This window comes from Pararge aegeria, chromosome 22 (assembly GCF_905163445.1).
Source record: "Pararge aegeria chromosome 22, ilParAegt1.1, whole genome shotgun sequence".
Classification (NCBI taxonomy): Eukaryota; Metazoa; Arthropoda; class Insecta; order Lepidoptera; family Nymphalidae; genus Pararge; species Pararge aegeria.
This window is the reverse complement of record NC_053201.1, coordinates 1258404-1276645: the sequence shown is the minus strand read 5'-3', so window position 1 is coordinate 1276645 and position 18242 is coordinate 1258404. Positions and strand designations below refer to the sequence as shown.

The 18242-nt window shown below is 38.2% G+C and overlaps 1 protein-coding gene across 2 annotated transcripts in view; it reads left to right on the top strand.

Annotated features, from left to right (window-relative positions):
* The first annotated feature begins 12577 nt into the window (after positions 1 to 12577).
* Positions 12578 to 18242, top strand: part of LOC120633916 (LIM domain only protein 7) — a 236275-nt gene continuing 230610 nt past the window's right edge. For both annotated transcript variants that reach the window (XM_039904319.1, XM_039904317.1), the window contains exon 1: positions 12578 to 12754. The gene's annotated coding sequence lies outside the window, so the exon portion shown is untranslated. The remainder of the gene's footprint in view (positions 12755 to 18242) is intronic.

The following is an 18242-nucleotide window of genomic DNA, read 5'->3' as shown; positions in this document are numbered from 1 at the left end:
AGAAATGTCAACCTTTATAATACAACTATTACCTACTGCTTGCGTAATTAATAAAGTAGGTACCTAGTGTGTTTTCAAGTCTAGGTCACCTTGTAAATTACCGACTGACAAAAAGAAGTAGGTATATAAATAAATATCTATAAATACAAATAGTAGGTAAGAGGTATTAAGAATCCTTTTTACAACCTTCCTGGTGCAGTGGTGGGAAGTGGAAGATCCCAGATTTGGTTCCCTGGTGATTTGGGAATTTATAACTTCTGGTCTTCTCGGGTCTGCTCTGGTCCTACAAAAACTTGTGGCCAATTAGTAACTTAGCGTTCTGGTATGGTAACAGGGCGACATGTTGCAGGACGTGCTCCTTGCATGACCTGTGTTGCTCCGTTTATAGACGATGCAATCCACTTACCATCAGGAGGGTTATCTGCTAGGTCCATGAAAGAATTACTATAAAAAAAAATTAGGGTTCAGGGTTTTACTATAACTGCCATACCCCTAACAGATTAGCCCGCTACAATCTTAGACTGCATTATCAGGATCAGGATATCAGCGAAGGGCTGAGATTTTAGATTTTTACCCCCTGCAAGTTAGCCCCTGAGTGCAATCTCACCTGGTGGTAAGTAATGCAGTCTAACGCGGTAGCGGGCTAACCTATTTAGGGGGTGTAGTCATACCCCTAATCGGTTTCTACGCGACATCGCATCGGAACCCTAAGTCGCTTAGGGGCACATCTTTGTCGGTAGCCACGGCGGGAGCGTCCCACCAGACCATACCAGAGAAAATTCAGAAATTATAAATTATCCCTGCCGGAAATCGAATCAGGGACCTCCTATTTAAATACACAGCGCTCAACATAGCGCCAGGGGGCCGTCAAAATTAGGCACTTAAATAACTGAATATTATTTTGGAGAAAAACTCACCGGACACTTATCGGTGAGTTTTTCTCTAAAAGCTGTGGATATGGACAGCATCACCTCAACCAAGTAAACAGTGTAAACACTGGTATCGCATTTCTACAAAAATGTATTCAAAAACGGTCTTTTATTTTTGGGATCCCTTTACGCGTAATTTGCATATTTATGAGCGAGCTACCGTTTGATTCGTCCCGGGCCGAGATAATGGTAGTTTACGACTTTTTAATGCACCGCGACTACTCGGAGCGGGATTTTTTAATGCTGCACTTACTTTAGTATGCGGTTTTGTTCATGATTTAATTACAATTTTTATACAATTGGTGAATTTCTTAATGACAGGTTGCTTGTAAGCATCCGGCTCCGCTTTCATCTCTCACAATATAGAAAAATGAATGAATGTAAAATGTAAATTGTTGATGTTGGAAAAGAGCAACTGCTGAGTTTCTTGCCGGCTTCTTCTCGGTACAGTCTGTCTGTCCCTTGGTTGGTAGAGTCACTAAAAACAGACAGACTTGACGTTTCAAATGCCTATTAGGCCTACTTGAAATAAATGAATTTGAATTTTTGTTTTTTTTAGTAGTACTACAGCTTTTTGTGCCAGAGCTTGTCCGGGGAAGTACTACCGCCATCCTTATTTCTGCTGTGTTCCGGTCTAAAGGGCGTGGGTGCAGGTTGTAATCTCGGGCACACGTGGCTTTACTTCTACGCCTCAGGTTGATGGACGCAGGACACTGTGCACCTTTCATGCCCTGCGAAGTGTTGCTCTGTTTATAGGCAATGGTTTTCCACTTACCACCAAGTGGACTATATGCTCGGTCCATCAATTATAACAAAAATAAAAAAAATTAAAAATATCTTTTTACCATTCTACCTTCCTCCCTCTTACACCTCTACCATTTTGGGCGGGTGCATAGGCTCAAATGGTTTGTTTTTACGCCTCTGCCAAACCGGAGATAGTTCGGTAATAACATTTTACGAATTACCCCTTCCAATGATTGAACCCAGGACCTCCCACTTATCCCACAGCTCTCACCACTGCGGCAAGGAGGGCTACATGTAATTTTGCCCTGAAAAAACGGTCATTTCTTCACGGGGAAAACACAATACTAATTTGTAGTAGAATAACTAAATAACAGGAGTGGAAGATGATAGTTTGTTTAATCAATCAACGGACACGACACTTCGAAATTCTTGCTACATGTTTACGTACACAAGAAAAATGCACATCTTAAAGAACGCAGCAAATGACTATGGATTAACTACGTTCATTACTTACAAGTGCGTAATATGAAGCGTTTTAAAATATTATAATTCCAAACAACCGTGCCAAGAATGCAAAGTTAATTGCCGAAGGTCCATTTATACAAAGTTATTTAATTATTGTACCTTATAAGGCCCACCCAGTGGGATTAAAAAAGTAAGACTTTTTGCGAAAAAATAATGAGAATTGTGCTAAAAGCAAACCGACTCCTATTGAAATGAGTTTAAAATACGGACTCAAATATAATTTAAAAAAAAAGAACTCTAATGCATTAAGGGAAGTAACTTTTTTCTTTTTAAACCACTCTACATTCCAGGCAGTGGTTTTTTGTGGACATATGAAATATTTTGCCAACAACAACGCGGATTGGTGATCGCAGACCTGGCACTGTGGCTCCGATAACGCTGCATACCGTTACAGCCCGGTACAGAGTTGAGAGTGGGGCTATTTGGGTAAGGGCAACGGAACATATAATTATGCCCTAAAAAACAGCCATTTTTCACGGGAAAAACACTATACTATTTATTGGATAGAAGCAGGCGTTACTTTGCGGAAATCCATAATATTTTATGAAAATTAAGCTTAATTTTCATACTATACTAATTTCCAGTAGAACAACCAAATGAGTGGAAAATGCTGCAGCCAGTTAACGAAGAGACGCTCGGAAAAGCGGCCCAGGATCGTAGATTTCGGACCGCCCTACAAAACACCTACGAGTATGTCCAGCAGGATACGTCAATCGGTTTAAATGATGATACGTTCCAGGAAAAAGGTAATGAAAAATTGTTTTTCCTTTTTTTATATTATGTTAACGGTCATCGCCTAGTGGTAAGGACTTCGTCTTCACTTTCGGGGCGCTGAATTCGAATCCCAACTACCAGCAGGGCTAGAACGGGCAGGAGAAAAAATTATATCCCCCGAGTATATCAATATGACAAGGAATATAATGAAATGTCCACCTGATAAAGCACGGGAACATGGAATAGGAGAAGTTTATCCCCGTTTATTATTACAGATATACTAATATGGATATTATTTCCACTTGTGCGCCAGTGCTCTGAGAGTTGATAAAACTGTGGGAGAAGATACATTGTTAAGCTTTTCATTATAAACCTCAAGCCTTTAAGGTGGTTAGGTATCTCAAAACAGGATTGCGTAATGCGTAAATTTCGCTGTCAAACGTCACTTTTACATACAATAAATTCAAAAGTGCCATTTGCAAAGCAAAGATCGCGTAATTTCGGATTAGGGGTACCTATGTGTTACATATGCCATACCTCTAACGAGATAGCCTTTTACCGTCTTAGACAACTTAAAGCTAAGTGAAAGTTTAATAATATCAAAAAATCTAAATTGTAACAAGGCCCAGGTAAAACAGTGTACCTGGTTTATTGAAAATGGAATTGTACTCAGAGAAAGGAATTTATTTAATACAGCGCAAACGTCTATTAGCTTTTCTGAATTCGTACACTTATGATGCCTGCTGTACAACGACAGGAATCCGAAGCCTCTGTGCACGAGGCAAAGGCCCAGCGCCTCTCACTCAGTGCTAATAGCAATTATTGTAGTTTTCTGTTGAGTAACTCGAAACAAGTCATCGGGTATGCGGACGTCGTTAGTCGCGAATTGCTCTCCCACGACCAATAACTGAGTCAACTTGCTATTGGCATCATGGCTTATGTACGTACATAACTATCGATGTCTTCAGATTATTAAGGGTCAGCTGGTATATTATTAAGGGTCAGCTGGTATACACGTATACCTGTCATGCATTGGCGTGCACAGGGTTTTGCACTAGGGTATGCATAAAGCAGGAAGATGGTATTAAAAAAAATCCTTCTTCTATATGAGTTATAAAAAAAATGGGGTAGGCAATGCTTTTTTGCATGTATGAAGTCCATGCCACTGAGGGATGTGGCGAAGTTACAGGGGTATGGCAGTTAAATTGAACCTCTAAAGCAAGCCTTAAAATTGCCTGTAAGGAAATATTAGCAACCAACAAATTACTTGTCAACGAGTAATTTTCCTGAAGTTAGTAAATTTTGCCTGGCAGAGATAATAAATAAATAAATATACTACGATAATACACACATCGCCATGTAGCCCCAAGGTAAGCGCAGCTTGTTTTTTTTGGTACTAAGAATAATATATTATTGATTAAAAATATTCATGAGTCTTCTCGTATTATAAGTACATAAATACTTATAATACGAGTATACAGATAAACACCCAGACACTGAAAAACATCCATGTTCATCACACAAACATTTTCCAGTAGTGGGATTCGAACTGCTGCCCAGTGCGCCAATTGGCAGTCAAATCGGCAATCGCAAAGAGATTGCTACTAAGCGATATGGTCGCCTTTTGTATTCTATTTCTTTTTTCATGTGTCTTTTTTTATACTGTTTATTATATTCTTGATTTGTTATACAATATTTGTTTGGTGGGTTTTAGCCGTGGCTAGTTACCACCCTACCGACAAAGAAGTGCCTTAAAATAGAAAAAAAGTATTTAATACATTGAAAGTTTTATTATAACGCATTATACAGTTAAATAAAGTTTATTTAAATATCACGAATAAAATATTTCTACATAATTAAAGAAATGGTCATACTAAACATAATTAAATTTGGAATACTAATGCACTCATTATTGTACAACGAAGTTTCACTGAACATTAAAATTTGAGATTTTTTTACAATTGAATCAATTGAATCCCCGCAATGAGCACGCAGACTTTGACAGGTTCAGCTTCAGGGTGTCGGTTTTTGTGACGGTGTGCGTGCGCATCGTTAAAATTTACTTTTAAACCCGGGAATCGAACCCAAGTCCTCGTGATCTGTGGTCGAATATGGGAATCACTAGACCATCGGTTGGGTATTTTATTTAAAAAATGTTACTGAATTCTAACAAAAGAGAAGTTCTTTACAAATTTTATTTTTTCCCATTGGAATCTCACTTGTTTACCTATAAACTTACACTTCCTTGCACAAGTGCATAAAAAGCCTTTTTAATCCGCTTACAAGCATATAAAAGTAGCATGCGAAGTGAAAAGAGCTTTATTCATCCAGTCTCAAATAAGACCATTCAAACTTCAGTTGATTTTAAAAGCCCGGTAAAATTTTCTGCTCGAAAGATCTCGAAATTACGAGCGGTCTGTCTGAAATTTACGAAGCTTCAGCAGACGTTAGAAAATGAAAAATTTGAGAACATGCTGGATTTTAGTTAATGCTTTCTGCAACGTGTGAATGAAAACCGAAATAATATTTCACAGGCTTTAAAGGTCTCTGACTTACCTGTGAAACCGAAAACCGAAAACTGAAATGCCAGGGCGTAGATTCTACTTGACGAGCTTTCTGGGTACCACTTGTTAGATTTTTTACCCAAGCTACTTTTTGTATGGAATCGAAGGAGCACCATCTGAGAAAAAATACACACAGGCACTCTGTGATTCCGCATAAACGTACCATCGTCCCGATTTGATCGAAGCGACCTATTGCATGTGTGGACGACAATTTTGAAGCGATGGAGTACCGACCTCCATGCAATGGATCGCTTAGATGCGTTTCCTGTAAAAGGGGTCCCTATTTTTAAAACAGGCTGACGCATTAACAATGATGCACGAAACGAGCATGAATGTTTTACAGTGTCTGGGTGTTTGTACGTGTATGTATATTGCTATTTATTTATGTATTTTATTCATTAAAATATTCGTCAGTCATCTTAGTAACACAATACCACACCATAACACATGTGTGTATTGCCGTAGTATATTTATTTATTTATTATTTATTTTATGCACGGGGTATATCGATGATATAAAATGAAGAAAATCTCTAGTACGAGTTATAAATACTTAATAAATACTTATAAAAAGCCTACCCGGCTTTTTATAACTCTTACTATGCCTATTCCAAGTTTTTGTAACTCATACTGGAGATTTTTTTTCATTTCATATCATCTGCATACCCTGTGCATACCCTCTATGCTCGCCACTGCTGGCAACTAAATTATTGATTGAAAGTGTTGAATCGAAGCAAGCGTTACTTTGCGGAATTCCATAATGCACAATGAAGCGCCACCCCCATCCTATAAACGTCCCACGGTTGGGCACAGGCTTCTTCTTTCATAGGAGAGACGGTTTTAGACGTGGTGGTTTTTGCCAACTGGATATCTAGGCAACGTCCAGTGGCATGCATAGAGGTTATGCATATGGTATGCAGATGATAAAAAATGAAGAAAATCTCCAGTAGAAACTATAAAAAACTTAAGGATAGGCATTGTAAAAGTTATAAAAAGCCTACCCTTAAGTATTTCTAACTCGTACTGGAGATTTTATTCATTTTATATCATCTGCATACCATGTGCATAACCTCTATGCACGCCACTGGCAACACTCCACCAATTGCCTGACCTGCACTAATTGTAAACCTGGGGTTGCTTCGGTGTCGGATAAGGTATGAATATGAACGACAAAAATAAGCCCGCGTCGCGTCGGCTGGGGTGTTGGATACGTGTTTCTACCATAACGCAATATGCAGTTACGTTACGTCTACATATAAATGATACTGATCAATATAAAGAAACATGTTCCATCTCGCGGATGCAGATTAGGCATCAGGGGAAAGAGCGGGACAGCCTTATCGGATGACGAATGGTATCCTATAGCGCATTCATTTAGACTTATCATCTGTATGGCGTTATTCACCATCAAGCAATACGCTTAAGATTATCCGTAGTAGATTCTTTTTATAACTCGACTGCGTAAAAGTTTTATAAATTTGAAATGCATATAAAAAATTTCGGAACCTACAGGATTTGAACCTGCGACTCTCTGGCAATCGCAGCCTGAGCACTTTGACCACTAAGCGGCTCTACTTCTGCCGAAGTCGAAATTAGTAATTAGCATTTCTATCAGTGTTATAGCTGTAGCGCCATCTAGCAGGAAACATTGTAGTTTCAAGCTACTATTCAAAGGTCCATGTTACCGTAAAAGCTTTACGTAACGCTTTATTTTAAACTTGTTATACCGTATTACCTTGCATTTGAACTCGCGGGAAAAAAATTAAAAATGCCATCTTAATAATAGTTTCGCAAAGGAAAATTATAATGTATTAACAAATTTAAAGCGATTGTATCACCGTTTTGTGGGCCAAATTATATTATATATAACAGTCTGCCAAAATATGAACAAAATAAACTAAACTAAACACAAAAGTAATTTTTTTAATTAAAATCTACGGTCAATGACAATGTTGATGAGTATGACGAACGGCAATTTAAGAGAATGGAGATACCTACATAGCTCATTATTATTACTCACATTGTCTCTTAACAAAAGCATCTTTTAGCGTCAAAATTGCACATATTATAAGCGGTGATAGCCTAGTGGGTGTGGCTTCGACTCTCCTTTCGTGGAGACCGAGTTCGAGACCCAGCTGACTTTTCGGAGTTATGTGCGTTCTTAATTCAGCTATTTAAATATCACTTGCTTTAAACGGTGAAGGAAAACGTCGTGAGGAATCTACATGACTGAGAGTTCTGCATAATGTTCTCAACGGTGCGTGAAGTCTACCAATTCGCCTTTGGCCAGGCGTGGTGGACTAAACGCTTCTTATTCTTAGAGGAGATCCGTGCACTGCAGTGACCGGGAATGGGTTGATGACGATTAAGCAACCTCTAATGGCAGCTCCATATAATTCTTAGACCCAGTGGTCCGATATCTTGGTACGAGGGAACATTGCGTATACCTTCTCCTGCAGAAGGTAGAAAAGAACCTCGTTACTTTTTGCCAACAGCGCATTAATTTGTTTATACTTATCATTCGTACGTCGTTTTTCACACTCGTCTTTGAATGATGATCTCGTTCAATTATTTATCTGTTATCTCGGTGGCAAGTTTTATGGATTTGCTTGAATTATGTACTGTTAGAGACAGTTTCAACACGCTCAGGAATCATAAAGGCCTGGCAAAAAGTATTTATTATTTCTACATTTTCTATTTCGAGTGAATTTTTGAGGTTATAGAGATTGAAGAAATTATGGATCGCATCGTGCAGATTTGAACGGTTTTTGCGGATTAGAGAAAAATAAGCATTGAAAAGAAATAAAGTTGTAGTTCTCTTCTATAGGGCTGTTTCTAGGCGGGTTTGCGGGCTTGATGATGACGATACCAAAACGGATCATAATCAAGAAGTTTTCATTTATGAAGCAATATTCTTTTATTTATTTTTTCATTATTTTAAGGTTTTTTTTTTGCTACAAAATCATTACATTTTTATCTTCTATTCTTCCCCTTTCAAATATCAGTATTACGAACTCTTTAAGTACTTAATGAATACAATTTGAAGCTATTCCAATATTTTACAAATTCAGAGACTGGTTCATTTACATTTTTTATATATACATAAGAAAGTCATGCAAATAACTGCTATTTAATACGAGAATTTTAATAACTAAACATTTGATAATATTTTTAGTGAGGTTTATTTTGAGGTTGGCGAGAACTACTAAACTTTTCTTGTACCTATGTTTCGAAGAACATAGTTTTATGGTGATATAAATTTTGAATAAAATAGGGAATTAACAGTAAACCGTACAAAAGGCAGGAAATCGTAATATTGGTGCGGTGGAAGTCGTTAAAAGGCGCTTCAATAAAAATCTACATTTTTGTATGGACGTAGGAAACCTGTTTTTATTATCTGTGTTAGCAATATTTATTTACTTAACAGCGAGTTGATGTCCGACTGCTGTGTATAGAGCTTTTCCTATCAGAGGTCAGTAAATGAAAGGAGAAGTGATGCTGACATTTCTCCTCAAAGTCAAAGATGAAACTCTTTTATTTTCTCTCCTCTCTCTACTCTCCCTTTTCGTACAATTTTTTTTTCATTATCGCAAGGTAGGTACTCAGGTAGAGCGTTTATTATATATATTGAAGAAGTTGTAGTCTAGTAGTAAGGGCTTCGGCCCCCGTTTTGGGGGGACCGAGTTCAAATCCATACCGGTCCAACCCGACTGCCCAGAGTGGTGATTGTGGGAAAACCCTTCCGCCGGGAGAGGCCTTTAGTGCACTAGTGGATGGTTATAGGCTATCGATGATAGCGGTTATAGAAAACATCAGACTGCATGCCTAAGTTCTCCTCTCTCTCTTTATTCTCTCAAAGACTGGTGAAGTCTACCAATTCTCTTTTGGCCAGCGTGGTGAACTATGGCCCCCTCCCATTCTGAGAGGAAACCCGTGCTCTGTAGTGGGCCGGTAATGGATTGATTGTTGCAATGCAATATAATAGACTACATAAAATAAGTAATTCATTTAGAGGAAATTGTATACAATTATACAATAAATTACCAGTTGATATCTTGGAGATGTCTCTGAAAAAGTTCAAAGTTCAAAGTCCTATTATAGTATTAAGGACTACGTCAACGATAAAAATGCTTGGGCGTAAATTATTGCTCTAACCAGGTTGCTTCTTTAATAGTTTTTAAATGACAATGTGAGATGGTGATAACAAAAAAAAAATAACAACCGGCTAAGTTTGTTGTGGGCTTCTCCTTAGACCAGGGCGCGTTTGGAACCCTCGTAGCTTCAGTTTCAAGTTGACGAATTTATTTATCGCCATCAACTCGCTCCTATGTCATATTTTAAATGTAATTTACGCATCAAAAGTGCCATCTATGTGCCTATATGAATAAAGAAATATTTGACTTTTTTGAATTTGATGAAGATAGTGTTTTAACGGTACCCAATAATTGCAACCAAACAGATGGCTCACCTGATGATAAGTTGAAAACTATCCCGAATCACTTAAGTGCTCTTCCTGTGTTCCAAAGTGCCGCCCTGTGTCCATCAACATTATCATCATTTCAGCCCGCGGACGTCCACATCTGAACAAGAAGGCCTTTCCCAAGAAGCGCCACCACACCCAGTCCTCAGCCTTCCTCATCAAGTCTCTTTATGTCGTCAGTCCATCGTCCTTGAGGGAGTTCCACATTACGCTTGCTTGTTCGTGGTCTCCACTCTAGAACATTTCTGATCCAACGGCCATCGCACCTACGACAAGCATGGCCTGCCCATTGCCAATTAAACTTGCTGATAGTTTGGGCTATGTCAGTGACTCTGGATCTCCTGCGGAACTCTTCGTTGCTAGATTTTTTTTTATTACACTACAAGTTAGCCCTTAACTGCAATTTCACCTGGTGGTGAGTGATGATGCAGTCGAAGTTGGTAGCCGGGCTGACCTTTTGACCTTTTGACCGGAACACTAAATCGGTTAGCGGCACGTCTTTGACGGTAGGGTGGTAACTAGGCACGGCCAAAATCTATGTCTCACGTTTCTGGAATTACAGGGATACCCACGTCCTTTAGATCGTCAGATATAAGTATGACGGTAGTACACTTCCCAGGACGGTTATGTCACAAAAAGCTCTACTAGTAACGTTGATAGTGATATTACGTCATAGTGAGATAGGGCCCGCGTCATAATGTTATAATTTCTGTCTGATATTTTTGTCCAGGAATCTATCACACGCCTGTCTGTCTGTCAATGCCCGAGAGTGCGCATTAGCGGTTACTCACCGGCCAATATGATTTACAGCTCTGTTTACTGACGCCCCTCCCGCATTCTCTATTTGTTATATATTGCTTAGCCGCATTTCTGCTAATATTTCTATTCAGCACTCACTTCTCTGTGCGGTTTTGCCCTCATTGCGCAAATAATAATAAAATACGCTCATGTAACGAATAGGATTTTCGTATAAAGATTCCGTATTATAAATTTTTTTTTCCGTGGTAATATAATGAGGCTATATTCTATAGCTTTTTTTAAAGATCGAAGTTCTTTATTTACGGAAAGGGTGGACAAGATCCTCGATCAAATCAATCACTTATGCATATGAATATCTCTAAGACTTTCACTAAGGACTGTATCTAAATAGAGTCTAACGTCATATAAACTAATCACAAAAAACGTAGTTCTTCTTTAGAAAACTTTCTAAAGAAGAACTACGTTCTTTTTGACGGCCCATTGGCGCAGTTTGCAGCGACCCTGCTTTCTGAGTCCAAAGCCGTGGGTTCGATTCCCACAACTGGAAAATGTTTGTGTGATGAGCGTGAATATTTTTCAGTGTCTGGGTGTTTATATGTAGGTATATTCTAAGTATTTATGTAAATATATAATCATAAAAATATTCATCAGTCGTCTTAGTACCCATAACACAAGCTACGCTTACTTTGGGGCTAGATGACGATGTGTGTATTGTCATAGTATATTTTTTCATTTATTTATTTAGAAAGTTCTAAAATCAACAGTAGTAAAAAAAAAATTACAAATTGCAACTTTGCATACTGAAATTGAATCCGGTCATGTCTCGAACTTAACTATTAATAATATCAACGATTAGTTATGCAATTATATATCCTCCATCATAACTGAATTGAATTAGTAACCAAGTAAATGTATTAGTTTGAGCCGCTCCCGCCGCAAGGTGATCGACATGTCTGCATGTTTAAACTTGCTACCTACTGAACTCCTGCGCATTACGCGTATTGCACTAGTGGTCCCCGCGACTTCGAGTGAGTGCAACTTCTTCATCTCCATGCAAATCTCATTCCACTATACTACACAATATGCCCCGATCCACTGCGTCGCCTCGTCTGCTAAGAACTGGGTATTCCAATACAAAAAAGTTTTTCGTGAATACCAATTTGGTTCAGTATACGCTACCTGAATTAGAAATAACGTAGATATATTAATTAATCCTTTGACATAATCCCCTATGTAACCCTCTGTACTGGTACTATGTAACCCTCTGGCATGCAAAAATGGAGGCGGAGCCAATGGCACTGGACACGGGACATTATCACAGGAAACTGCGGTTGTGTCCGTTAACGGTAACTGGACACAGTTAACAGTCGCTAGTCGCTACTTCTGACGGTAACTGTTGGACGCTAGGCTCGGTGCTTGTTCCTCCATAGTTTCACGAAGAATTCCCTGTCAGTGATAATATGAAAAAAAAAAAGTAAACTCTAAGTTAGATGCAATTGCAAGGAAAATATTTTTTAATACGTTATTTGTTTCTTCAACTTGTAACTTAAAGTGTTTGGTTAAAATAACAAATGGTTCTCAAATTATCCTCTTCTATACCTACCTACCTACTACTAAATAAGTATTTACTATTTTAGCAATGAATAGCAATGTCGGCAACGAAAATTATTGTCTCTGTAGCCACTATAGCATAGGTATTATGGAAAACAGAATTAAATTTCTAATTAAATTTAATAAAGACAGGTAAGTCAGTCATAGATAATACAGATAGAAGTAGAAGTTTCTGAACGCAGTGAGTGGGAAATCTCAAGATCGCGCGGTGTCACGATACCCTCCCCCGACCCGCGCGTCAGTCCGCCGCGCGCCGCCGCGTTATTTACACGTGCGTTCGTCGCTTCGATACAGCACCGCAATTTTATGAACTGTGTGGAAAAAACGTGATTACTTGTGCCCAATTGTTGTAACAGTGACTTAAACCTGTGTTTTGAAGGTGTGCAACAGTTAAAATAATCTCCTCTATACACCTACGGCCGTAAAAACGTAAGTATTTCTAAAGTTTAACCATGTTAACTGTACTTTCCAACGAATGGTTCGTTTGAGCCGAGCTACGCTGGTTTCTTAGGTGTTATGCGTATTCGCGGAAAAAAAACCTGTCGTCTCAAATGATTGGCCACGGCGTTATTTTTGTGTGAAATGGTCTTAGAACTAGGTCGCTAACTGCTAAGATCGTGATATTCTGTAGATATGCATTCGATAAAATCAAAATCGCCCATGTTTTGAAAATGTTACGCCGTGGTAGGTAGTAAATAGTAAACACAACTTGCAAAGAGGTTACGAACAGTTTTAGAAGGATGTTTCTTGCCTTACAGTTACAATGTTACTATACGACATACTGCTACCAAAATTTAAAAATCCTAATTTTAGGCTCATGGCCTGGACATGACCATAGACAATTTATCAATGTAACGGTACTGTATCAATTCGCTACCATATTTGATTTTTTTAACGAACTTCCGGCTTTTTGATTGTTAAAACTAATTCAGTATTGTTGTAAGAATCGAAAGTTGGCTTTTTGGAAAATTACATCTAATTACTAACAATTGTACCTACCTTGTCTAGAGGTTTTTGTCTGGTGGGAGGTTTTGACCGTGGCTGGTTAGTTTAGCGTTCCGTTACGATGTCGCTCAGAATACGCTTAGGGGTATTGGTTGAATATAACTGCCACAGGGCTGTGGTTACAGGTTAGTACCATTTTAAGAATGCATCAACACTTATCACCAGGTGAGATTAGTCAGTGGCTAACGTGTAGTGGAATAAAAAAAAACACCAAGTGTGATTGTAGTCAAGGGCTGACTTTGTAGAGGAATGAAAAACAAGTTCTCTTCCTGTTTTTGGTTTAAGGGAGAATCTGGTGAGGTAGGTAGGTACGTGACTTTATACGTAGAGAATTTCTGGTGGAGATATTGGGTTGGGTAGGTATGTGAAGTTCCTACAATCCAACCGGCTCGGAGACCACTCGGCATAATAATAACAGACTCATAAGTCTCGATCAGTTGCAACCAGACGTAGTTTAACAAATTTGCTATTAGTTTAAGACATTGAAATCGTAAACAAATCAAACCTGTAGTCTTAACTAACAATTCATTGTAGCCTTAGTACAAGATTTGCTTGCTCGCAATCGAAGAGTCGTTTTCGAGTAACAAACTCTGTATCGTCAACTTAAAATGGACCTAATATCACTCGTTTTAGAGTCGCAAATCCTGTACGTCTGATTTTGGTTTTACAAGCGTTCTGTCAGAAGCCCGATCTAAAGAAATCTGATAATTCTCTTTTCAATTTTTATTGTTATTTATTTCAATTTGACGAAGATCTGATAAACACCAACGGAGATATAATACGTAATGCTCTCAAAGGACAACGAATCACTATAAATTCAATATACCTAGGAAGGACTTTCAACCACTATTAGTCCTACAACCAGTGGCGTGCACAGGGTTTTTGACCAGGGTATGTATAAAGAAGGAAGCTGCCATAAAATGGGAAAATTCGCATTTATGAGTTATACCAAAATTTTGGGGTGCTTTTGTGCATGTACCTATGAAGTGCACGCCACTGCCTACAACCAATGCCCCCTAGAAGCAGAGGTCTACCGAAATGTGTACTGATCGACCGAAACATCTATTGCCTTTAGTTACTAAACTTAAAACTAAGGTTTGGCCGTACCCTCGAAGCTGAGCAGACGGGTTGGTGATCTTAGTTGATGATAGTAGTAGCAAAGAGGACGCTTTTGCCCGTTTTCCGCTATTCCATTAGACTAAACTAAATGGACAGGTTTAAACATAGTTCTATCCTTTTTCACGGGAAACATTCGACGGACGATTGGCGAAGTGGGCAGCGCCCACTGAGTCGAAGGCTGTGGGTTCCGAATCCCTCAACTGAAAAATATTTGTGTGATGAATATGAATGGTTTTCAGTGTCTGGGTTTATCTGTATATTATGAGTATGTATTTATGTATATTTTTCATAAAAATATGCATCAGTTATCTTAGTAGCTACGCATACTTTGGGGCTAGATAGCGATGTGTGTAGTGTCGTAGGATACCTAGGTATTTATCTGTTTATTGTACAAAGGATAGAATTTCTACTGCGGAATTTACAGCAGTCTCAATCAATGTAGGTCATTTTCAATTCAATAATACCTAGGTATTAGGTAAACGTAACGTATGCAAGCGCATTCAATACCTAACTACCTACCTACCCAAGTATTTCGTGCCATTTCCTGCAGTTTCTCACGTGCCGGCCACTTACATCAACAATTTACGAAAGGCCGGTTTTCCGAACGCAACATGCAATAATAATTTTATTGAGACATCATTTTCTTAGAGATGTGTTACATAGATACGCCTAATAGTTGTATTATTAATAAAAAAAACTCGATGTTGGAACGTGGTAATCTAGATTTGAAATGCGAAACTTGTGTTATGTACAAATACCATGTACCCACCGAGTCACGTAGTTAACTACCTATTCTAAGTAGATATTTTTGCACTGTTTATTTTCAATTTAACTATAGTTTTGTTTTACGCAGTAAAAACTTCTCAAGCTCTGGGTACTATAATAATGTACGAGTATATAAAGAAAGAAAGAAAGAAAGAAAAACTTTATTTGGATACACACACTAGAATTAAAATACAACTTAATAGTCTACACAACAATTATTATAGGAACGGTGTGATCCCAAAATGGTCTTCACTCAGCATGTTTGCAGTGCCTGTTAAGACACAGCGCTGATCTTCCGTGAAGCCAGACGTGACGTTTGGACGGTAGGCACTGTCAGAGCGACGCTTAAAAACTATGGGTACAATAATACAATTTAAAAGTAATATAAAATTAAAAAAAATAAGAAGTGTAATAATAATAAATAAAAAATAATATAAAAGATTTGTATACATATATAATATTTTTTTACGATCGAACCGATAAAAAAAAAATAAAAAATAATAATAAAAAAATAGAAATAATAAACACACTTAGGCACCCTTGTTCAAATATTTTGTTGTTGGAAAAGATATTCTCTTAATTTCTTTTTAAAAGAGAGTTTAGACATGCTAATATCTCTTAATGGCGGAGGTAGGTCGTTCCAACATTTAGTAGCCGCGAATTTAAAACTACCACGAAAAGCAGCCTTAAAATGTCGCGGCATTTTAAGGGTCCATGTGCGATTTAACCTTGTATCCAAACTTTTCAGCCACGCGAGTTTATCATATAAATAGACAGGCTGCTGAAACTTTAATACTTCGAAAAGTAATGAAGCTAAATGCATATATATGATAATTTTATAAAAGCGGTTATCACCTAGACTTATGACCTTAGCTTTACTGGCTTAGGGGCATAATTCGAATCCCGGCAATGCACCTTTTACTTCTCAAAGTTATGAGCCATTTAAGCAATTAGTTTTCACTTGTTTTAAAGCTGTTCGCGCACAGTCAATATTATTGTAATTTTTTCAACATCCACACTTCAATACACTGGCAATATTATGGTCAATACGCGTGGTCAATAAGAGTATTGTCAATAATATAGACTTGTGCGCGAGGAGCTTAACAGTAAAGGAAAATATCGAGGCAAACTTCGTGCTTGAGAATTCTCCACGATGTTCTCAAAACCTATAAACTCGCATCGATTCGCACTTGGCTAGCGACGATGTTGAACTAAATCCTTCTCACTTTCCAACTCCATCTCTTCCCAGGACCCTCGCCCTGTAGCCATTATATAGGTTGCTGATGATGAATATTATGTTTGAGACCTTTTTTTATACAGTGAAAATGCCTGACGCATACTACTCCGCTGGTCCCCCAACGGAGTAGTGGCGCAAGACCCACAAAACGGCGAAGTTATGTGGGTCATGCACCCACTGCAAACCCTGTGTGTCCCTCGATAGACCTATACATGAGATTACGGGATTGACTTGCGTATTCACCGCACAAACACCAGTCTCGCTAAGGTTTTGATAGGTCTCCCCCTAATACATGGCAGGTCCCATAGTCGATGGCCTGCATAATGTTGCATAATGTTTTGTGATGATCATGAATTTTTTCTTTCATGTTCTCTGGGTGTTTATGTAATATGTAAGTGTTATAAGTATTTATGGATATTATTCATAAATATATCCATCAGTTTTATTAGTACCCATAACACAAGCTACGCTTACTTTGAGCTACATGACGATGTGTGTATTGTCGTAATATAGTTATTTATTTATTTTATTATTCAGTAATAAGATTAGGTAAATATCAGAGCATCAATCATCGTAGATATATTAGCTAAGTAAACATTTTGTTCGCTATCGATGGGAACTGGGTTGTAGACGCGTGCTATCAAGCCGTGAGTAAATGTATTGTGTAGTTGTATTGCATCGGGTGATAAAGGTAATTGTAAATATAATTCTTCTTCGTCGTGACCTCATAGCCAAGGGCCGTGACCGTTTATGCCAGCGCCAGGGGGTAAGATCTTGAGCCTTTCTCAATGTGCCTTGGATATTCGCGCGGGTGCATTTATGCTGTCGATCCAGCCGGTCGGTCAGTGGCGTGCACTTCATACATGCAAAATATCCAAATAATATAAGTGTAATATTAAACGGGGGTAACATTCTCCATTTCAGTATAGCTTATTTCTCGGTAGAATCTGCCTTCCGACAGACTTGACATCGCAAAAATGCTTATAGAGTAAACCTACGTGAAATTAATGAATTTAGAATTTTAATTATGTCCAGACGTTGAATTCACAAGGCACACAATAAACACCGTTCTGATCTATGTACACAAGTTACTCTTGACTGCCATTTCCACCTGGTCTTAGTTGGCGGGCTGGCCTGTTAGAGGTGTAGCAATTTTATTAAACACTAGCGTACCCAGCCCAGCTAGATTTTGCTTTATTTTATTTAAACAATAAACTTACATCATTAAATTTTTAATTTAAGTCTCATAATATATTAAATCATCTATTTCTCTCCGTATTCATTCTCTTCTACTCTCTTCTCGAGCGGGTGAAGATCATTATCTACACCCATGTACACCCAACAATAGAATATCATCATAGTAAATAAAAGCTGTATTTGACAGTTCAAAAATAGGAGTGCTCCGATCGTCACAAAACTTTACAGGATTACTCGCCAGGTCAATCCGGAGATTCCCTGAAAGTTTCATTGAAATCGTTTTAGCCGTTTCGGAGCCTATACGGAACATACCCACACATTTTCTCTTTTATATATATAGAAGATGTCCTTGACTGCAATCTCACCAGCACGGAAAGCACGAGAAAAAGGTCTTCTGACCTTTTTCTCTTTACGGAAAGCACATATTATATTTTATCTTTCCCAGTTTTATCAACGCCGAGCATTAGGTTACACGTGGAATTTTACACTAAAACTGACCACATCTTACAAATATCAGAGCGAGAAAAGCACTGCATATCTACGACCCTAGATGCACATGAGTGCAATGTCATCCCGATTTAATGAGCTTCAGGT